The 23,502-nt window shown below is 41.0% G+C and overlaps 1 long non-coding RNA gene across 1 annotated transcript; it reads left to right on the top strand.

Annotated features, from left to right (window-relative positions):
- Positions 1 to 1,940: 1,940 nt before the first annotated feature.
- Positions 1,941 to 21,759, top strand: LOC140710534 (uncharacterized). The gene is made up of 3 exons (XR_012091604.1): positions 1,941 to 2,073; positions 21,020 to 21,158; positions 21,414 to 21,759. It is a non-coding gene; the product is annotated as an uncharacterized lncRNA (long non-coding RNA).
- Positions 21,760 to 23,502: the final 1,743 nt, after the last annotated feature.

The following is a 23,502-nucleotide window of genomic DNA, read 5'->3' as shown; positions in this document are numbered from 1 at the left end:
AGATGTATGATCAGATTTGTGCTTTGATCCTTAATTCATTAAACAGATATCATTGTTTGTTTATGAGTTCCAGGTGTTCTTCTAAGTGCTAAGGTCTACTTGGTAAATGAGCAATTGTGCATATGTTCTTGTAGCGCACATACTAGTGGGTGGAGATAATAAATAGCTTGTATAAGGAATAAATTGTATTTTTGAAGGTGATGCATGCTCCAGGAAATAATACAACATGGAAAGCTAGGCTGGGGGCTATGGTTTTAAATGAGAAGTCTGGATAGGCCTCATCAAGAAGATGATGTTTAAACAAAGATTTGAAGGAGTGAAGGAATCAAGCCTTTTTTTTTTTTTTGAGACAGAGTTTCGCTCTTGTTGCCCATAATAGAGTGCAATGGCACAATCTTGGTTCACTGCAACGCCCGCCTCCCAGGTTCAAGTGATTCTCCTGCCCCAGCCTCCTGAGTAGCTGGGATTACAGGCATGCACCACCATGCCCAGCTAATTTTGTATTTTTAGTAGAGACAGGGTTTCTCCATATTGGTCAGGCTGGTCTCGAACTCCTGACCTCAGGTGATCCACCCGACTTGGCCTCCCAAGCCATTCTTATATCTGTAGAATGAACATTTCAAGCAGAGGGAGCAGAAGCAAAGGCCCCGTGGTAGCCATGTGTCTGAACTATTTGAGGAATGGCAAGGAGGTCAGGATGGCAGGATCAAGGTGAGGGAAGAAAATAGGCCAGATCAGGTCAGGCCTTGCAGGCTATTTCACTGGCTTTTGTCGGAATGAGATGGAAAGCCAGTTAAGGCCCATTGGAGACAGCCTTCTGGCTACTGCACATTGATGCTGGTTGACAATGTAAATAGTAAATATAAATCACTAAGAAGATATAAATCACTAAGAAGATAAAGTGATTTAAATATAAATAACAAAGAAATATTTAAATATAAATCACTAAGAAATATAAATATGAATCACTAAGAGATATTTAAATATAAATCACTAAGAAGATAAAGTGGCTGTCCTCTTAGCATTTCATCTGGCAATATATCACCCTCCATCTTCATCTCTCTGATATAAATGTCATATCCAAAATACACCACACTGCATTCTTCCTCTAAAATTTCAGATTAGATATGTTCCGGCCTTTGTCTAAGCTGTCTCTATCTCTGGGGCTCAGATACATCAGGGCTGATAGCATGGGGCTTTCAGAAGTCCATTTGTGGGAGGGATAATTTTCAGATAAAGGCGTTCTGGAAAAGGGAGAAGAATTAGAAGGTATCCATCATATCTGTAGCAGATATTTGTTATGTATGTGTGTGCTCCTGTGTATATATGTAGAAACCAAACATGCTGAATGGCTCCTGATCGCGCCAGTGGGTGTCCTCTGTCCTTGCATCATTATTAGTAGCATCCCTCTCCATTAGGTGAGGAGATGGAGTAGGGTCTTTAAGAATGTTATGAGACACAGAGCCACAAACAGTATTGGGATAGAACCCGGCTCTCAAAGTGTGGCCCAGCCATGGCACAGCTGGAGGTTCACAGAGATGGTGCCCACCCAAGGCAATGATGGGACATACATAAACTGCCTTGCAGGCAGGGAGAATCCAGTTCAGTCAGGCCCTATCCAGACACACAAAAGGCACACTCAAATCAGGAAAATTGGAGGAGGTTTAATAGGGACTATCTGCAAAGCACTGATGTGTGCAGAGATGCACCAACGCCTCACGGAGTGAGGCATCAGGCAGGTCGTGGGAATCTGGAAGGAGAGAGTCCCACGGAGAGGTTACCTCGAGAAGAGCAGTGGCCTCTGTCAAGGAACCCAGTGGCCTGAGGCAACCCTGCAGGGAGGAAGCCAGCTGAGGGAGTGGATAACCGGACTTCAGCCACCTTCCTTCCTCTGGGAGAGCCTGCTGGGGCTGGATCCAGGGCAGAGAGCCAAAGGGAGAGGCTGGAGGATCTGGAAGGCCAAGTGGGGGGTGTGAGGTCACAGCTTCTTCGTGTGTATCACCAGTGGGGATTGAGAGGAGAGGAAAACCACGATGGAGGCCACGGGACTGTGGGCAGCTTTTTCTAGCACAGGTGAGATAATCCCTGCGATGACCCCCAGAAATATTGAGAGGGAGGCTCTTTGAAAGGGGATGGTGTTCTGCAGAATAATAGAGGCTTCATGAGCCACCAAAATAGAGGTTGTTGGGATTAGTGTGACCCCATTGTGAACCCTGGCCTAAAGGGACCCAAGGAAACAGGGGTATGTTTAATTTAGGAGCATTGCTGAATTTCCAGATGTTCTTCTCTGAAGCATGCACAGATCTATGATTGTCTCCTCTCTAAGGGTTGTGTGCAGTTTCTTACCTTCTGTGAACTGGCTGTGAACTCAGTGCCCCTGGGTGGTAGCAGAAGCATGAATGCTGAAAGGAAGGATGTTGCCGTCAGCACTGTGTGGTTTTGAATGAGATAAAGAATCAGCGACGGATGTAGCTGCACACATACTTTATTTTGTTGATTTTCCAGTTGATGAAGTATTTGATAAACATGCTGGATAAAACAAAGATGGATAAAACGGGCTCTTTCCCAATGGTCCATTTTTGTAATTTAAGTACATCGATTTGTTTTAGATTACATTTGGTGATTTTTATGTTGTTTCTGAAAAAGGTAATATAGACACATGGCTTAAAAATAAAACACTATGAAAAAATCTCATTCCCACTCCTGTCCCCTGTTCTGTTCCCACACCTCTTATTCCGATGACCATTTGTTTAAAGGTTCATGTAGATCCATCTAGGGTTTCTTTGCAAAAATGCAAGCACATAAACACATGTTATTACTCCCTACCTTTTCTTACACAGAAGGACGCATTCAATACAAAATACTTTGTACCCCCTAAAAGTACATCCTGGAGATTATTCTGTATCAATACATACAGAGATCCCTCACTTTATTTTTTACAGCTGCATAATATTCCATGGGAGAGATGTTTTGTAATTTATTTAACCCACCCTGTTAGGAACATCATTCAGGTTGTCTGCAATCAGTTTTTCTCTTTAAAAAAAATTTTTTTTGAGATGGAGCCTCGCTCTGTTGCCCAGGCTGGAGTGCAGTGGTGCAATCTCGGCTCACTGCAACCTCCGCCTCTCAGGTTCAAGCAATTCTCCTGCTTCGCCTCTTGAGTAGCTGGAATTACAGGCACGTGCCACCATGCCTGGCTAATTTTTGTATTTTTAGTAGAGACGGGATTTCACCATGTTGGTCAGACTGGTCTCGAACTCCTGACCTCTCGATCCACCCGCCTCAGCCTCCCAAAGTTCTGTGATTACAGGCGTAAGCCACCGTGCCCAGTGCCAATTTCTCTTATAAACAATGCTGCAATGACTAATCTGGTATATTTATTATCTTTCATGTGGGCAGAGATATTTGTAGGTTGAATTCCTAGAAATGGGGTCAGTGAGTCAAAGAGTAAATGCATTTGCAATATTAATGTATTCATTTTTCACTGAATCTCTGTAGTTTAGCAATGAATTGAACAACTGCATATTATTTATGGGTGAAAATCCCCAGAGAAAAAAGAAATGCTGTGTCCAGATGTAACCTTCAGTCAATGTAGAGTGATAGTTACCACCAGTGATGAATGTCTCGGAGTGTTTGTGCATCTGTGAGTGTGTGAGTGTGTGCTCCTTTGTGTACTCTGAACCCCTATTTGAAAAAAAGAAAAAAACTTAACCATCGGGTTAGTAGACAGATAATCACTTCACTCCACTTCCAAATCAATGAGCTTCTTATTCCAGCTTATATTCCAATAGTCCAAAGTTTCCAGGGAATAAAGGTAAAACAATCTGAGAGCTCTGAAGTTCTCCACAGGGCAAGTACCATGTAAACTGATAGATGATGTTAAGGTTCTCAAGGTGGAGACTAAACAGTTCTCTCATTCTCTGCAACATAAACATAAACTTAAAAATTACATGGTAAGCTAGATCTTCACTTTGAAAATAACCATGGAATTTGAAAAACTAAAACTAAAACAAAACACACCACCATGAACAAAAAAACCCACTACAAAACAAGGGGAAAAAACCGACTTTCTGGTGTTTTTGCTAAAAGACAGCAGGGTGGATTGGAGGAAGCTCTTCTCATAAAAGAAAAGTACTAGACAATCTGGCCTTTTAAAGGGTCTTGAAACAGATTATGCAGTAAAACTGAGCTGTCAAAGACCCTCAGAGACGGTCTTACCTGGCTAGTTCTATGAAGCGCCCAGCAAGAGGAAAGTTTTTCTTTCTCATTTTCACTAATGTGGTTTGTGGTTAAAGAGGTGCATACCAACGGCAGGTCTCGGATGTGAGATGTGTTTGAAAAATTGTTGAATTTATATTTTGCAATACCAGCCAGACTCAGGAAATGACACTCAACTGCATTTTCTTGACCTGAGTGGAGATTAGTTGAGAATATGTTTGATAGGTTAACGAATGTTGAGAAACATTTTGACATAGGACGTGTTACATGCAACTAGTTTTGAGAAGAAGATGCCCTTAATGGGTGTATTTTCTCTGAATGACTCAGGCCTTCATCATGGGCTTGGGTTATTGTAACATCCAGCAGGTATGTTGGGCTGTGGAGAGCTGTTTTTCCCCCTAGTGGCCTTGGAGGGTGAGGTTTGGAGTGCTATTCACATTTTTCCATGCATGGCACAGCTGTACAGTGGCTAGCCATATCTTTCGAAGATGCTTATTTGTTGGGGTTCAGGATGCACCACCTCAAAACATACTGTGGGAGATAAGATGTGCCACCCCAAAATACACTTCTTGGCATATTTCAAGCTGGTTATTCAGATAAACTGCAGACGCAGGAGTATCTCTGAAAAGCTGCCCTTTGTAAAAGAAATTTATGCCTATTGTAAATTGAAAGTTACGTTTCTTGTAAAAGAAATCTACATTAGTAAAACTAGCTGTATCAGGAAGAGGGCTGTTCCTAGATAATTTTTATTACCTGAGATACTTCATTTGCATAACAAGACAAACTTTTACTCACCTTATATTTCCTCCCTCCCCTTCTCATAGCTTGTCTCTACCACCCCAGGAAGCCCCAAGCTCCTCCTATTCCTTTCTGTAGCTCAGGCTACTATATAAGCTTCAATCATCTGGTCTTTCTTCAACTCTCACATTTTCATGGGACCCCTGTGCCAATGTATGTAGTTAGACATAGTTTTTTTCTTGCTAATCTGTTATATGCCGATTTAATTCATAGCCCTGCCGAAGAACCAAGGAGGGTGGAGGAAGACAATTTGGTTCTCCCTGCACGAACTGCAGTGTATTTTTGTGGGCCCAAGGTCAAATACCAGCTCCACTGTCCTAGACCTGTGACCTTGGCTGAACAGAATAATAATCCTCCTGTCTAAAGAGGACAAAAGCAGACGCCTCCTAGACTGTTCTGAATAGTGGTCCCCTGTTAAAGAAAACTTCTTCTCAACCTCACTCCCTCTTCACCACTTCTTTCCATTAATATTACAGAGAATCCTTTACAGGGAATTTCTTTTTTTAAAAAATTATTTATTTATTTTGAGACAGAGTTTCACTCTTGTTGCCCAGGCCGGAGTGCAATGGCGCGATCTCGGCTCTCTGCAACCTCCATCTCCTGAGTTCGAGCGATTTTCTTGCCTCAACCTCCCAAGTAGCTTGGACTACAGGCATGGGCCACCACCCCCGGCTAATTTTTGTATTTTTAGTAGAGACAGGGTTTCTCCATGTTGGTCAGGCTGGTCTCGAACTCCCGGCCTCAGGTGATCCGCCCTCGGCCTCCCAAAGTGCTGGGATTACAGGCATGAGCCACCACGCCCGGTGGGAATTTCTTAAACATTAAATGTTTAATGTTTTAAAAACCCAATAACATCAGCATTTTTAATAACAATTTTTATTGTAAATTGACAATTTATAATTGTGTATATTTCTGGGGTACAAAATGATGTTATAATTTATAAATACAATGTAGGAAAATTAAATTAAGCTGGTTAACATATCCATCACCTCAAATATTTAGCTTTTTTTTTCAACTTTTATTTTAGTTTCAGGGGGTACATGGGCAGGTTTGTTACACAGGCAAATTGTATGTCACTGGGGTTTGGTATGTTACTGATCTTATCACCCAGGTAGTGAGCATAGTACCTGATAGCTGGTTTTTCAACCCTCCCTCCCCTTCCACTCTCTCTCCTCTAGTAGTCCCCAGAGTCTATTGTTTCCATCTTTATGTCCATGTGTACTCAATGTTTAGCTTTCACTTAAACGTGAGAACATGTGGCATTTGATTTTCTGTTCCTGCATCAATACACCTAGGACAATGGCCTCTACTATCCTAAGCTGCATCTTTTGCAGCTGTATCCATGTTGCTGCAAAAGATGTGGAATACTATGCAGCCATAAAAAAGAATGAAATCATATCCTCAGCCTTTTTTGTCATGAGAACATTCGAAATTTACTCTTAGCAATTTTGAAATGTATAATACTGTTTATTAACTATATTCACCACACTATGCAATAGATCTCAAAAAAACTTCCATATTCCTCCTGAGATTTTCATACCTTATTCATCATCTCCCTAATACCCTTACCCTCCAGCCTCTGTAACCACCTGTCTATTCTCTGTTTCTATGAGTTTGATTGTTTTAGATTCTTCATTTAAGTGAGAATATGCAGTCTTATTTAAGATCAATTAGTTAAGTTTCAGTGTGTATAAAGTATTTGGTGTCAATGCCTATAGATTTCTATAGAATGAAACAGGACAAAACCTTTCCCACCTGAGCCACAACCTGAATGCTGGTGTTGTCTTCACTGCGGGTGGGCCATGGAGCTATGGCCTACACACCTTAGTGCCTTTTGTAGGGAATCATGGCTAAGAGTCAATGCCTGGAATCAGGTGGACAGGGATCAAGTCCCATTTCCACCACATATATGTGTGTGTCCTCAGTTAGGTTACCTGACCTCTGTCTGCTGTAGGCAAAATTCCTAGTTACGTATATCAAAACCATCTCCTGGTGCATATTACAGAATATTAGGAAGCTCAAGCATCTCAGGGATGGGGAAGGACTAAGGAAATAGCCAAGAATAACATCCAGATTATACTACTGGTCTGCTACGGAGCCCACTACCCAGATTTCTGGGTGAAAGAACATGATGTGCTGCTCAAGGTCTGACTGGTAGAACTCCCAGCAGTGGTACCTCTGAAATGCTGTGTTCACCACACTCAAGTTTTCAAATCTGTGAAACAGGTATAGTAATAATATTTACCTCATGGGGTTATTTCGAAGATTTAATAACACGGTGTACAGAGACCCCGGTATGGTGTTCGGCACTTAGTCAATGCTCAGTTAATGTTTCCTCTTCCTTTCCTCCTTCATTTTCTTCTACCTAAACTTCTCCTCTATTTTCTTTTTTCTTCTTTTCTTTTTCTTTCTCTACCTTCTTCCTCCTCCTCCTGTTTTTCTCACTTCTTCACTTCTCTTCCATCCCCTTTCTTCTTCCTCATTCCTTCTTTCTCCTCCTAAGAGTTGGTAAGAGGCAGCATATGACTATTCTGCCAATGGAAACAATTTTCCCTGTTTCTGTGACAGGGGGTGTCATGGGGTACAGCACCAGAGAGCTACTATTTAGTTGGATAGTACCATAAATTAATAAATGCTCAATACCCTGCTTTCTCCTTTTCTTTCCCCAGGAAAAATGGTAGGGAGTTGCACCAGAAACTATAAACCCTATGCGAGGAGGGATTTTGTTTAACATCTTTTTTTGAGATTGAATTTACAAACATAAAATTTACCCTGAAAGTATATGATTCAGTAGTTTTTAGTATATTCAGTTTTGTGACTATCACACACGTTTACAACATTCCTCTCAACCCCAAGAAAATCCCATTCCTGTTGGGCTGTCACTCCTCATCCACCGCCATCCAGCCCTAGGGAACTTCTGTTCTACTTTCTGTCTCTATGGATTTGCCTATTCTGGATATCTCATGTAAATGGGATGATACAATATGTTACTTCTTGTGACTAGCTTCTTACACTTAGCATGTTTTCGAGGTACGCCCATGTTGTGGTATGTGTAAGCACTTCATTTTTTTTTTTTTTTTTGGCTCAATAATATTTCACTGTGTGGGCAAATCACATTTTGCTTATCCATTCATCAGTTAAGGACATTTGGGTTGTTTCTGTTTTTCAACTACTATAATGCCTTTATGAACCTTCATGTACATTTCTGTGTGAACATATGTTTTCATATCTCTTGGGTAGATATCCAGGGGTGGAATTGCCAGGTCATGTTCACTCTGCTTAACATTTTGAGGAATTGCCAGATTATTTTCCAAAGCAGCTGAGGGCAGGGATTTTTGTCTGATTTGTTCACTGCTGATCAAGTGCTGACATATGGTAAACTTAAAACTATTTATTAAATAAATTGAATAAATGAATTAATAGTTGTCTGCTAAAGATATTATTTTTCCTTATATATATGTAAGCATGCATAAACAAATATATACATATATAAATATAAATGTAATAAATATAAATACATATAAATATATGTGTATATATTTACTTATTTATTTTTCCAGATAAGATCTCCCTCTTTTACCCTGGCTGAAGTGCAGTGGTGTGATCTTGGCTCACTCTCCGCCTCCTGGGCTCAGGTGATTCTCCACCTCCTGGGCTCAGGTGATCCTCCTCCTTCAGCCTCCTGAGTAGCTGGGACCACAGGTGTGCACCACCATGCCTACCTTTTTTTTTTTTTTGGTATTTTTAGTAGAGATGGGGTCTCACCATGTTGCCCAGGCTGGTTTCAAATTCCTAAGTAATCTGCCTGCCTTGGCCTTTCAAAGTGCTAGGATTACAGATGTGAGCCCCTGCACCCAGCCAACATATTTTTGTTTAAACATTACATATGGCATATAGTTGTTTTGTTTTGTTTTGTTTTGTTTTTGAGATGGAGTTTCACTCTTGTTGCCCAGGCTGGGGTGCTGTGGCGTGACCTCGGCTCACCTCAACCTCCGCCTCCCAGGTTCAAGCGATTCTTGTGCCTCAGCCTCCCGAGTAGCTGGGATTACAGGCATGTGCCACCACGCCTGGCTAATTTTCTGTATTTTTTAGTAGAGACGGGGTTTCTCCATGGGCATATAGTTTTTTAAAGTGGCAATTGCTGTTTGTTAAAAATGGAGTTTTAAAATTCTACTGTAGCTGTGCAGTTCTAGGAAAGAGGTTTTTTTTGGCATGTTGTCCTCAGTGCCACCTTCTCACTTGGAAAGGAAAAGAAATTAACTGAGCATGAAACTTAAGTGAGATAAAATTGTATGTGGCAATACATGTATACAATAAAACAGGGAACGTACTGAAGTGCTAAAAAACAAGAAAGTAGTTTCTTTATTGTTATCTTCCAGTCTGTTGCTAGCTTGGTAGCTAGAAAACCAAGCTTTAGGACATAAAGTATGAGAAAATAATTTATGAATGAGAATCTGGATGAAGTTGTAATTTTAGTTAATTCACCATTCTCTCACGTTTGCCACCACATTTCTTTGCTTGAGCTTGCATGATGGTGTGCACAGTGATAAATTATTTTTATGTGATAGAAATTCCTTCTCCTGGATGGAATATAGACATGCACAGAACAGACACCTTGTCTTGAAGGTCTTTATATTCCTGGACTCCAGCCCACAGCCAGGTAAATAGCAGAGGCTCAGCACAGGTTTTGAGTGTATAAGTGAATGAATGAGTGAGCTTTTGTTACATGATTTTCGTGTTTATGTGCTATTTTCTTTTTTTGTAGATGGTTTTAAGAACTTAATTTGGCTGGGCGCAGTGGCTCATGCCTGTAATCCCAGCACTTTAGGAAGCCGAGACAGGCTGAGGCAGGCGGTTCAGGAGCCTGGCCAATATGGTGAACCTCCGTCTCTACTAAAAATACAAAAATTATCCAGGCATGGTGGCATGTGCCTGTAGTCCCACCTACTGGGGAGGCTGAGGCAGAAGAATCGCTTGAACCCAGGAGGCAGACGTTGCAGTGAGCCGAGATCGCGCCACTGCTCTCCAGCCTGGGTGACAGAGTAAGACTCCATCTCAAAAAAAAAAAAAAAAAAAAAAACTTAATTTCAAAACTGTGCATACATATGTGTGTGTGTATATGTATACAACTTTCCTTTTATACACACACACCCATATATACATATATACGCATACACACATAAGTAGAAGGATAAGTAAAAACATAATTTTCTCTAGGTACTATGATTATGGGTGGTTTTTATAATCTTATTTGTAACTGCTTATATTTTATTATATTTAAAGTCTATTTCATTTAAAAATATTTAATTAAAAATAAAGATTGAATACATTCAAAGCATATAAGCTTACAACAATCAAATGAACACATTCATCACCACCCATGTTGTATATTAGATTCTCTGAACTTAGAACTGAAAGTTTGTACTTTTTGACCATTTCTCCATTTCTGCCAACCCCAACCTCCTGACAATCAACATTCTACTCTCTGCTATGAGTTTGGTTTTCTTAGAGTCCACATATGAGTGCAATCACACAGTATTTATCTTTCTGTGTCAGGCTTATTTCACTTAGCATAATGTACTCCAGGTTCATCCAAATTGTCACAAATGGCAGGATTTACTTCTTTTTTATGGCTGAGTAATATTCTATTATATATATGTACCACAATTTTTTTAGGTATTCATCCATTGATGAATACGATGGATACTTAGGTTGATTTCAAATCTTGGCTATTGTGAATAATGCTATAATGAACATGAAGTTATTTTCCTATTACTTTTCAAAAAACCATGCATTACACTATTGATCTGGAAATGTATAATAAATGCATTTTTGAAAAGAAAAAATGATTTCTAGGTACTTGATGATGTTTTTGACAATCTAATTTAAAGAGCTGAGTTACTTTTTTCTACATGACTTTTAAAGATTATAGCTTTAAAATATGTTTTTAAATAAAATAAATAAAAATGCTATTTCAGAAGAATATTTGTCCATGTATGTATAGAGGAGGAAAAACAATCAAAAAGGAAGGATATTTAAAGATAAGCTAAAATAGGTATTATATAATGTGGAGTTAAAATCTTAGGATATAAATTCCAGGAAAAATGTATATATAATACACCAAAATATTAATATTAATGCTATTGATTTCTGATTCTTGAAGTTACAAGTAGTTGTATTTTTTCTTTGTACTCTTATTTTTCAAAATTATATGTAAGCACACAATTGCTATTACAACCTGAAAAATTATTTGTAGAGCTTATTACTTTTTATGAAGGAATGTCTTTCTGGAATATACATTTGAACTTTGCTTTGGTTACTAATTATTTAGTAAAATACTAATAAGTAGAATTTTACAATTTATTAGAGTAAGAAAAATTTACTGTCAGGAAACAAAACAAAATAAGCAAGACATTCTTCAGTTGGTAAGTGTATAAACTGTGGTACCTCCAGATAAATGAATATTATTCAGTGCTAAAAAGAAATGAGCTCTTAAGCCATGAAAAGACATGGAGGAGCCTTAAATGCATATTGCTAAGTCAATGAAGCCAATCCGAAAAGGTTACATGCTGTGTGATTCCAGCTGTATGACATTCTGAAAAAGGCAAAAAAACTGCAGTGACAGTAAACAAACAAATAAACAACAATGGTTGTCTGAGGTTGAAGAGAGGAAGTGATGAATGAGCAGTTTAACAATTCTGTATGATACTATAATGGTGTGTGGAAGTCACTCTACCTTTCTTAAAACCTCTAGAATGTACAACATCAAGAGGGAGTGCCAATGTAAACTATGGGCTTTGGGTGATAATGACATGTCAATGTTGGCTCATGGATATTAATAAATGTACCCCTCTGGGTGGGATGTTGATAGTGGGGGAGACTGCATGTGTAGGAAGAAGGAAGAACAGGAGAACATTCTGTATTTTTTGTTGGATTTTGCTGTAAACCTAAAGCTGCTCTAAAAAAATAAAGTAAAATTAAAAAAAAAAACACAGTGAATGATATTCAGTATCCCTATTTCAATGAATTATATTTGGGGCTTTCTTTTGGAATTTTTGTTTGCTTTTGTTTTTCACTTGCTCTGAAAAATGCTGCATTGAGAAAGCATTGCACAGTTGCTTCTTAAATATTCAAGAATGTGTTCCTCCCCTCAGCTGAGATATTTGACCTTCAGCCTCTTTGTGTTAGAATATAAGAATGGAAAGTGTAATTGTCCCAGGGAATCAAGTAAACATCTTATTAGAAAATCTTTTGAGAAAATTTTGGCACAAGTTGGTGTTCTGGGTGTGTTTAAAATGCATATAAAGAATGGATCATATATAAACTTTGTCCATGTGCTATAATGGGCTAAATTTGATATCAGAATGGGTTTTAAGAAATAGATATATTCAGCATCTATTCACCCTATTTCTGATGACGACATCCTGATTTTCCTCTGGAGAGCTGCCCATTACTTTACTCTCAGCGGATGTGAGGCTCCACCCCCAAGATCAGGCCCACAGAAAGTGACTCGGACCCAATCTAAGTAGAGCACTCCAGTCCCTTGCCACAGTGACTGGCTCATAAATGGGCTCAATGAATGCTCATGGCAAGAAATTTCTTAAGTGACTGGAATGAGGTGGGCTGTGTGTGTGTGTGTGTGTGTGTGTTTTGCAAAGTATAGAAGAGCATGAATTCCGGAGCCCTATTGCTTAGGTTTGAATCCCAGTTCCCCACTTCCACCACCAACCAGCTAGGTAAGCTTGGAAAAGTCACTCTTCCTCTCTGAGCTTCAGGCCTCAGTCTCTTTCCTGTAAGATGGGGTCAAAAATACTGCTTATCTCATGGGGTTCTGATGAGGATTGAACAAGCTAACTTTTGTGGAGCACGGCACAGTGTTTGTCTCAACATTTTCACTTGGATATGTAACAGGCATCTTAAACTCGACATACCTCAAATGAATTCTCCTTTCATAGTCTTTCTCCACTCGGTAAATGACAACTCCATCCTTTCAGTTGCTCAAGCCAAAAATCTTGGAGTTGTGTCTGACCACTCTCATTGTCTCTTTACTCCATCGGCAAATCCTGTCTGTTGTACCTTTAAAATATATTCAGAATTTAATTGCATCTGCTGATGCCAACCCAGTTCAAGGCACCATCATCTCTTGTCTGGATTATGGCACCATGGCTTCCAAAATGGCCTTGTTGCTTCTGTCCCTGCCCCACTTCCGTTTCTGCTCAACAAACAGCCAGAGTGAGCCTGACAAAACACGTCAGGACATGTCACTCTTTTGCACCAGTGCCTGCCTATCTCTGGGTCCCAAACACACAATTACATCTCTATCCTCATCTCCTACATATTTCCTCCTTGTTCTTCCTGTGCCATGCACCTGTTACTTGACCTCTGCTGTTCTCTGAACACACCAGGCTTGCTTCTGCTTTAGGGCCTTTGCAATTGCTCTTCTCTGTCTGGAGCCCTGTTCCCCCAGATTTCACTTCACCTTCTTCAGATTCTTACCCAAGTGCCACCTTCTGAGTAAGACCTTCCTTGGTCCTTTACCCAAAATTGCAACCTTCCCCCCAGTCTTTATCCTGTTCCCTGCTGAGTTTGTTTCTTAGCCCTCACCATCACCTCACATGTGCTATGGTTTACTTATTTTGTCTATTATATGTCTATTTCCCTTTAAAACATAAACTTCTGGTGACTAAATTTGTTTAACTGCTATAAACCCAGTACTAAAATAGTTCATGGTGCTCAGTAAATGTTTAATGCACAAATGACTGAATAAGGGGATGGAAGTAAAAAGAACTGCATTCCAGTGTGATACTCATCAACATATAGTTGTGCAGTGCCCTCTAAGCACCAGGGACTTGCTAGCCACTGAGGACGTACCTGAGACAAAGATTGTTTGGCATCCTTCTACAATCTAGTTGGGGATGGAGGTGGGGTGGCAAAACTGTCCCAAAAAATCAGGAAGTGTAGGATGCATATGGTTATCCATGATACGAGCTTATAATCCAGACATGAAGGGCTGTAAAAGATGTCTCAGATTTGGAGTGTCTAAACTGTCACCTGAAGGTTAAGGAATAGCAACTGGGTGAAGGAGGTGGGGCAATGGGAGAGCTGAAAAGCCACCAGATCTGTTAAGCTGTGGTCAGGCCTAAGGGAGGATGTGGCTGAGAAGTTGACTTCTGATGAACTCCTATTTTTACTCTGATGAAATAAACAAGGAAGCCTAGAATGAAGGGCAGGCAGCCCAAGTGAATTAAAAGCATTTTGAGGCATCTTGCCAAGTTCTATTTACTCTTATTTCATTAAAAACACAGAAAGAGTAGTAAATACAAGATTCAGCCTTGCTCAGTTTCAGGATGTGGGAGGAGAAATCATGCAGCTGTCTTACATGAATCTGCTAGAAAGAAGCAGGTCACAGGTGCTCTGTGTGGCATCAATGAGCATGCTTTTCTGCTGTTTTTGATATTCAGCATTTATCTACTCGTCTTTTCGTGATTGTATCCTGCCTTGAGGAGGCACAAAACATATTAAGGAGACAAAGACCTCCCTAAAAAAAACAGGTTAACCCTGAGCTTCCTGGTGACACTCAAAGCCTTCTGACAAGGAGAAGTGTGAAGAAAAGGCGAGAACAATCCCTGGACCAACCAAAGCCCACACGCTGCTGCCTCCCAAGCCCAGTGCCCATGTCCCACCGCCATTGCCAGCATGCCCGAGAGAATGGCGGAAGGGGATGCTATAGGAGATAAGGCCAAGGTGAAGGATGAACCACATAGTAGATCTGCAAGTTGTCTGCTACGCCTGCCCCTCCAAAGCCAGAGCCGAAGCCTAAAAAGGCCCCTGCAAAGAAGGGAGAAAATGTACCCAAAGGGAAAAAAGGGAAAAGTTGATGCCGGCAAGGAGCGGATAACCCTGCAGAAAATGGAGATGCCCGAACAGACTAGGCACGCAGAAAGTTGAAGGTGCTGGAGGTACCGAGGAAGTGTGTGCATTTTTGAAAACTATGTACTTCTGGTGGCTGCACATTTTGAAATGCTGCTTTTCATCTTTTTTTAGGTTTTTATTTTGAGACTGAGTCTTGTTCTTTCGCCAGGCTGGAATGTAATGGTGTGATCTCAGCTCACTGCAAACTCTACCTCCGGGGTTCAAGCGATTCTCCTGCCTCAACCTCCTGAGTAGCTGGGACTACAGGCACGCGCCACCACGTTCAGCTAATTTTTTTGTATTTTTAGTAGAGACGGGGTTTCTCTATGTTGGCCAGGATGGTCTCAATCTCCTGATCTCATGATCTGCCCACCTCGGCTTCCCAAAGTGCTGGGGTTACAGGCGTGACCCACCATGCCTGGCCCTACTTTTTTTTTTTAAATCCAGTTTATAAAAATCAGAATTTTGTTTTACTCTTTTTAAAGCTATGTTGTTAGTACACAGAACACTTTATTGTCTTTTGGGGAAGGGGCATATGTCACTAATAGAAGGTCTCTGAAGCTGGATTGATGTGGGGAAAACACCTTTCCCTTCTAGTTTTTAATTTTTTTTTTTTTATCTTTAGTAGACATGGAATTTCACCATGTTGGCCAGGCTGGTCTCGAACTCCCGACCTCAAGTGATCTGCCCATCTCGGCCTCCTCAAGTGTTGGGATTACAGGCATGAGCCACCATGCCCAGCCCCCTTCTAGTTTTGAAAGACTTCCTCTTGGCTCCCAGGAGGAGGGATTCCCTGACTTTGACCACATGGTCACCTTGGCACAAAAACCTTGTAGTGTGGAAAAACAAATTCATTAGTTTTTAAATCCTCTTCTTCCTTTCCATCTTTCAGCATAGACTTATCTCCCTTAAATCCAGACACCTGTTGGGACCTGGCCCCCAATAATTGGTTACCAGTGTGTCAGGCAATCTGAACTTTCCAGTGATGCCACTGAGATGGGGCCCCTCAAAAGAGCAGCAGTTCCAATTCTAGATTGTGGGTCTTCAGATAACCCTGACTTTCAGGAAGTGAAATAAAAATGACAGAATTCAAAGTTGTTAAACAATGTGCTAAATGTGAAATGTCAACCCTCACTCTAAACTTTGTGCAGAACATCGGTCGAAGACTTCATGGGTTTTACAGTGGCTTTCTGATTTTTGGTAGTCCATGGAAGAAGAGAGTTTGAAAGTTGCTGCGTACTGTTAAAGACTGTCTGCCCACGTGCTGCTGAAATACCATGAGTGTGGATGGACAGTATCTTTAATAAAGCTGAATACAGTTTGGCTTGGGGGGAAAAAAGGCCTCCTGACAGCTGCCACAGACCTGTACCCAAGAGCATGTTTCCAGAAGTTTCTACTATGGACCGTAAGTCCCATTTGAGAACAGACTGAGTCTGTCAACTGTAAGCCTTTGTTTTCACATTTACAAGATGAAAGTCATCACATGTTTACATGATGGCAGCGTTGTGAGGGTACTATTCACAAAGGACCTGTCACTCAAAGATGTTAGCAATTATTGTTGAAAGAATAAAACAAGAATTATGTGTGAATTGTAGCATCTCCCTTTTCTCCCTTTAACATTGTGCTATATTCCTCAGCAAATGAGCCAACAGATTCTTGTTGATAGATGGTTTTAGCCAGTGAATCCGATGAAGACCTTGGATCTGTTGGTGAATGTCCAGCCTGTTGTCACTGAGTTTGAACTGTGGGAGAGGGAGTTGTTTATTCTGCCGGCATTGCTTGAGTGCCAACCACATACTGGGCACGGTTCTGGTGCTAGGGACAGAGAACTTGGTATTTCTGGTGAACAAAGCCAGGCAATGGTCCTGTTGGCATGGAGTTGACCTTCTAGTAGGGGAACTGAAGACAGGAGGCTCCCCCATTTCTAGAGGTTTTCCCAGGGACATTGGCTGCTTTTTGCTTGACATATACACTCACATATTCTTGCAGCAAGCCTGAGCCACAGGGAGATTACATGAGATGCTCAGGCTCAAAGAGCTAGTGGGGTGGAGAGCTGGTATTGGAGTCTGGGCTCTGGTGGTTTTATATGGACTGGCAGGAGCCATGTATACACAGTGAAGTAGAAAGAACAGAATTTCTCTCTCTCTCTCTCTATATATATATATATATATGTGTGTGTGTGTATATATATGTGTGTGTGTGTATATATATATGCCTCTTGTCCCCAGGCGTCTCCAAATCTGTTGTTCTCCCCACCGTTCTGCTTAAATGCTGTTCCCTCCTTTCTGCAAACCTTGCTTGCCCTTCAACAGCCTGCTGTGGTGTCACTGTATTTTCAAAGACTTCCTAAAAACTACTCCAGGCCAGGTGTTGTGGCTCATATCTGTAATCCCAGCACTTTGGGAGGCTGAGGCTGGTGGATCGCCTGAGGTCAGGAGTTCAAGACCAGCCTGGGCAACATGGTGAAACTCTGTCTCTACTAAAAATACAAAAATTAGCTGAGCACAGTGGCATGTGCCTCCCAGCTACTCGAGAGGCTGAGGCAGGAGAATCGCTTGAGCCCGGGAGGCAGAGGTTGCGGTGAGCCGAGACTGCATCATTGCACTCCAGCCTGGGCAACAGAGTGAGGCTCCGTCTCAAAACAAACAAACAAACAGCACTCCGATTCCTTGTGATTCCCCCATTTTCTACATCACCACTGTAATATTAGTGCTTATTTGTTGAATACTTGCCAGGGGCCAGACATTCAGCTATGTTCTCTATACACATTACCTGATTCAACTCTCAAAAGAATTCAATGACGCCCACAGATATTTTTCAGCCTGTTTGACAGATGAGAAACTTGTCCTTCAGAGAAGCTTTATTATTTGCCCAAATGGCAAAGCCCACCCAGGTCTACCTGACCACAAAGTGCTCTTAAGTGCTGGGCTATATAGGGATTCCTCAAAGCCAGTTTATTTCTGCGCTCTCAATACCTAACACAGTACGTGGCCCATAGTGGGTCCTTACTATTTGTTGAATGAATGAATATCAGAATATGCCATTTTTCAAGCCTCAGTGCAGTGTAACTATGTACAAATAAGTCTGCAATAATGATACTACCATATGTTGAGTGTCTAGCCTGGTCTAGGTGTGTATATTATTAATTAATCCCCACTTCAAGCTGATGAGTAGACATTGCACTGTACCTATTTTATAGATAAGAAAATAGAAATTAAAAAATATTGATAACTTGCCCCAAATCATACCACAGCAACAGGGTGTGGTAGGAGGATCTGGGTAGTTTCTTGTACTTTGTTATCTTCTTACTTCCCAAATATACCAGAGTGTTAGCAGCTTGTAACCAAGCTTCCTGCTGCAGAAGGATAACATGCAAAATGAAAATATTCACAAACCAAGTAATGTAGCAGAAGTAAAGGGCTATAGGGTTCCTTTAGGTTTTATTTCCTCAAGTGTTTATTACATTTCACAGAAAGAGAAACTAACATCTGTAGTTGCCCCAAACCCCTGATGATTAATAATCATAAATGAAATCAAAACAAACTTGAAACTGTAACCGTGTGAGGGTTGAAAAACCGACATTCTCAGGTACCATCAGTGAGAGGGCCAACTAGTACCACCCCTCTGGATGGCAATATATTTCAAAATTTTAAGTGCTTGTGTCTTTTGACCCAGGGAGTCTACTTTTAGGAGTGTATGTACTTGGACACCTAAAAAATATGCTGCCACAAGAATATTTGTTGTATTCTGTGTTCATTTATATAGGTCTAGTTAAGTAAACTCTAGCATACTATATGATAGAATTCTAGGGGTCATCTAAAAGAATTGGGTAAACAATACATGCTGGTATTTAATGTCTTCAACACACATTACTATGTGAGGAAAGCTAGGAAAACAACAGGATATGTCTTATGCTGTAATTTTAATGAAACAATGAAGATCTCTCTCTCTCTCTCTCTCTCTTTCTTTCTCTGTGTGCATATCCTGCTTGTTCATTAAAATGGGAAGAGGGAGTTCAGGGAAGAAGAAAGAATCATTTTCTGAATCTAGCACTTCGATCTGTTTGACATTTATTCTATGTGTGTTTATCATATTTACTGTCAGAAACAAATAGCCCTTTCAAAGGGGTGTGTTTTGTGGCAGATATTAGATGTTTCGTTTCACAAGCTGGAAAGCTATAATTTCCAACGGTTCAGTTTCATAAAGAGCAGGTGGCAAAGCTTCTTACATGGTAACTGATTTTGAACCTTGCACTACAGGGATCATGAAAGAAAGCACATGCCCAAGAACGAGAGAGTAGAGAAGGCAGGGAACACAGTAAGGTCAGAAATTACAGAAATGAATCCAGAGGCAAAACCCACATTTCTGTCATTCACTAACTGGTTTGTTCAACCAGCATTTATAGACATCAACTTGATCCCAGGATACTTAGAGAACAAATTTCAATTGCTGACAACCTAGCCTTGTGCAAACTCCTAGTTTCCTGAGGAGGGGACACCTTGAAGAAATTCTCAGAGTGTGCATTCCCGGGCTAGGTGGTCCAGACCAGAGCCTCTGAGATGGGTATTGTCTCATGAGATCTGCTGGCATCTATGTTATTCAGCGAGAGGAGTGTACAACAATTTGCAGATCGAACTTATCTTGGGAGGTGAGTGGGGTTAGAAAAGGCTTCCTGAGGATGTCTCATTGAAGTTGAGACATGAAGGGTCAGTGGGAGTCAGCAGGGTGAAGGCATGGCATCTGTGAAGGCCCAGAGGCAGAGGAGAGCTTGGGCTCACTGGGGGCAGAGAGAAGGCCAGCAGGAGTGGAGAAGCATAGGAGCTGTTGGGGACAGAGGTGCCCATGGAGGCTGGAGAAGCAGATGTGGGCTGATGACAAGCTGCTTGCCACGTCCAGAGCAAGAGGGGACGGAGTCAGAATTATGTTGTAAAAGTTATGTCTTTAGAAGGAGTGACTTGGAAAAAAAAACCCACCAGCCTATACCAGTGGTACAGACAATACATGGAGGAAGGTGGAAAGAGTGGAATCGGGAGAATGCTGGGGAAACTCTTCCTGGGGAAGAAAGGAGGTGAACTTTTTCTTGGACTAAGGTAGTGGTAGTGGAGATGAAGAAATGGATATTTAATGAATAATTTGCAGGCAGTAGGAACTGTCGTCCATGTGGATACGTGGAATGAGGGAGAGGGAAGAGTCAAAGACTGGGAAACTTCTAGCCTGAGTAACTGCAGGAGATGTTGGTTCTTTTCACCGAAATGCAAAGGACCAGAAGAGGAGCTGGTTTGACAGAGAAAGATTAACAGTTCAGTTTTGGACAGGGTGAGTCTGCATTGCCTATGAAAGCACTCGAATGCAAATGTTGTCTTTTCTAACAACTCTTTGGTCCCTTCAGGACCTCCCAGCCATGAGCTCTCTCATCTTTTCGTGATCTCTCACCCTTCTTTTGCCCCTGCTTCAGTTTCTGTGGGTCTTAGATGCCACGGATCATTATTAAAATCCTATCCTTGAGGTGAGTGGATGGCTTGAATCCAGGAGTTTGAAAACAGCCTGGGCAACATGGGAAAACCCCATCTCTGCAAAAAAATACTATAAGTTAGACAGGTGTGGTGGTGCACACCTGTAGCCCCAGCTACTTGGGAGACTGAGGCAGGAGGATCGCTTGAGCCCAGGAGGTTAAGGCTGCAGTGAGCCATGGTCTCAGCACTGCATTCCAGAGCCTGGGTTACAGAGCAAGACCCTGTCTCAAAACAATAAAACAAAACAAAACCAAACAAACAAACAAACCAAAAACCAAAAAACAAAGAACAAAAAACAAAAACAAAACAACTCACAAAAACCAAAACCAAAACCAAAAACAAAACCCATTCTTGCTTAAAGTTTCTGCTTCCTTGACCTTTTCTTCTCCATTATACTTACCAGTGTTAGGGGTTGAATGGTGTACCCCCCCAATTCATATGTTGAAATCCTAACCCTCAGTGCCCTAGAATGTGACTGTATTTGAAGACAGGGTAATAGCTTTAAAGAGGTAATTAAGTTAAAATGGGTCTTTAAAGTGAGCCCAAATTCAGTACGACTGGTGTTCTTATAAAAACAGGAAAACTGGACAGAGGAGTTCGCAGGGAAGACCATGTGAAGACAGAGTGAGAAGACAGCCACTTACAAGCCAACGGGAGAGGCCTCAGAAGAAGTCAGCCTGGTGACGGCTTGATCTCGTACTTCTAGCCTCCAGACCTGTGAGTCAATACATTTCTGTTGCTGAAGCCACCCAGTTGTGGCACTTTGTTATGGCAACCCTGGAACACAAATACGTGCAGCAAATCCCAACCCTGTCAAATCCAACTCTGTTCACTTTCACCCTTTTGTTTAAACAGTGGTGAGTGGCTGGGCAAAAGAACACAACCTACTAACTGACCTTTTAAAAAAATTCCTGACCACTTGATGATACCCTGAGAACCCACAGTCCATTTGCTCTCCTGGTCTCCTTCCAGGTCTACCAGCACCCCACCAACTCTCAGAAGACAACTTTTTTTTCTCATTTCACTGAGAAGCAGCAGAAAAGTACATCCACGTCATCATCATCAAATCCATGAACCTCCCAACCCTGAAAGCTGTTTTCCAAATTTCTTCTGTGAGGTGGTGGAGCTCCTACCCACACTCTCACCTGTGCTTTGGATACCTATCACCAATATATGAGTCCAGGAGTTCAAGACCAGCCTGAGCAACATGGTGAAACCCTGTCTCTACATAAATAAATAAATAAATAAATAAATAAATAAATAAATAAATAAAATTAGCCAGGCCCATGGTGGTACGTTCCTGTAGTCCCAGCTACTTAGGAGACTGAGGCAGGAGGATCGCTTGAGCTCAGCAGGTCGAGGGAAATTACTGGAGCAATTGTCAGTTGTTGCCTGCCTACTGAGTCATCCCAGCATCCTGCAAACATACTGTGATAATCTCATCTTAGAACAAAATATTCTCTCCTGACTTGACTGCCCAGCATCCTCTAGCTATGGATTTATTTCTTGATTCCATTTTGCAGAAAAGCTCTCCACACACACACAAACTCCAGCTAACTTACTGATACCACTTACCTTCTCACATAGTCTCCTAAACCTACTGTGGGTGGGCTTTGTCCTCATCATTCCTCTAAAATTATTTCTCTTGTCAATATCATCAATAACTTTCAGGGTACCCTTCCTCTTATCTCAGGGATCATCCTTCCCAGTTCTCTTTGCTGAAGCTCTCTCATCTTTCTGACCTCTGCCACAGGAGTAGCCCATGGCTGAGCCTCTGGAACTCTTCTGTTTCTGCACACACTCTTCACATGATCTTATATATACACTCTTGGCTTTAAAAACTGTCCATAGCTAAGACCTCCCTTATTAGTGTCTCCATCATTAATCCCTTGCTCAAACTCCAGAAGCTTATACCCACGTGGCTCCTTGATGCCTCCTGTTGGGTGTCTAATAGACATCTCAAACTTAGCACATCAAAAACCAAATTCTTGATTCATGCCTCTTCCCAAGACCAAATCTACTTCACCTCCCATTTTCTCATCACTGGAGATTGCAGTGCTTTCCTTCCTTTGGTCAGTTACACAAATAAAAAATCTTGGCATCATCTTTGACTCATCTCTTTCTTGCAAATGCTACATCCAATTCATCAGCAAATCCTGCTACTGCTACCTTCAAACTCTATTCAGAATCCATCTTTTTTTTCTTTGCCACCTTCATTACTGGTATTACAGCCATTGTAACTGTTGTCCATCCTTATCCTCCTACAATTTATTCTCAATATCAAGCCAGATTGAGCCTTTAAAATAGTATGTCAGATCAAGTCATTTGGTGACCTTGTATGGGTTAAAAATAAAATGCACACGAATGGGTTAAAAATAAAATACAAAAACAGACACACAGACCAATGAAACACAATAGAGATCTCAGAAATAAGACTTCACATCTACAACCATCTGATCTTTGACAAACCTGACAAAAACAAGCAATAGGGAAAGGATTCCCTATTTAATAAATGGTGCTGGGAAAACTGGCTAACTATATGCAGAAAATTGAGACTGGACCCTTTCCTTACATGTTTTTCAAAAATTAACTCAAGATGGATTAAAGATTTAAAATATAAAACCCAAAACTATAAAAGCCCTAGAAGAAAATCTAGGCAATACCATTCAGGACATAGGCAGTAGCAAAGATTTCATAATGAAAATGTCAAAAGCAATTGTAACAAAAGCAAAAATGACAAATGGGATCTAATTAAACTCAGGAACTTCTGCACACCAAAACAAACTATCATCAGAGTGAACAGACAATCTGCAGCATAGGAGAACATTTTCACAATCCATCTGACAAAGGTCTAATATCCAGAATCTACAAGGAACTTAATTTACAAGAAATAAACAACCCCATTAAAAAGTGGGCAAAGGACATGAACAGGTATTTCTCAAAAGAAGACATTTATGCGGCCAACAAACATATGAAAAAAAGCTCAACATCATTGATCATTAGAGAAATGCAAACCAAAACCACAATGAGATACCATCTCATGCCAGTCAGAATGGTGATC

Source organism: Chlorocebus sabaeus, chromosome 27 (assembly GCF_047675955.1).
Source record: "Chlorocebus sabaeus isolate Y175 chromosome 27, mChlSab1.0.hap1, whole genome shotgun sequence".
Classification (NCBI taxonomy): Eukaryota; Metazoa; Chordata; class Mammalia; order Primates; family Cercopithecidae; genus Chlorocebus; species Chlorocebus sabaeus.
This window is presented reverse-complemented; position numbering and strand designations above follow the sequence as displayed.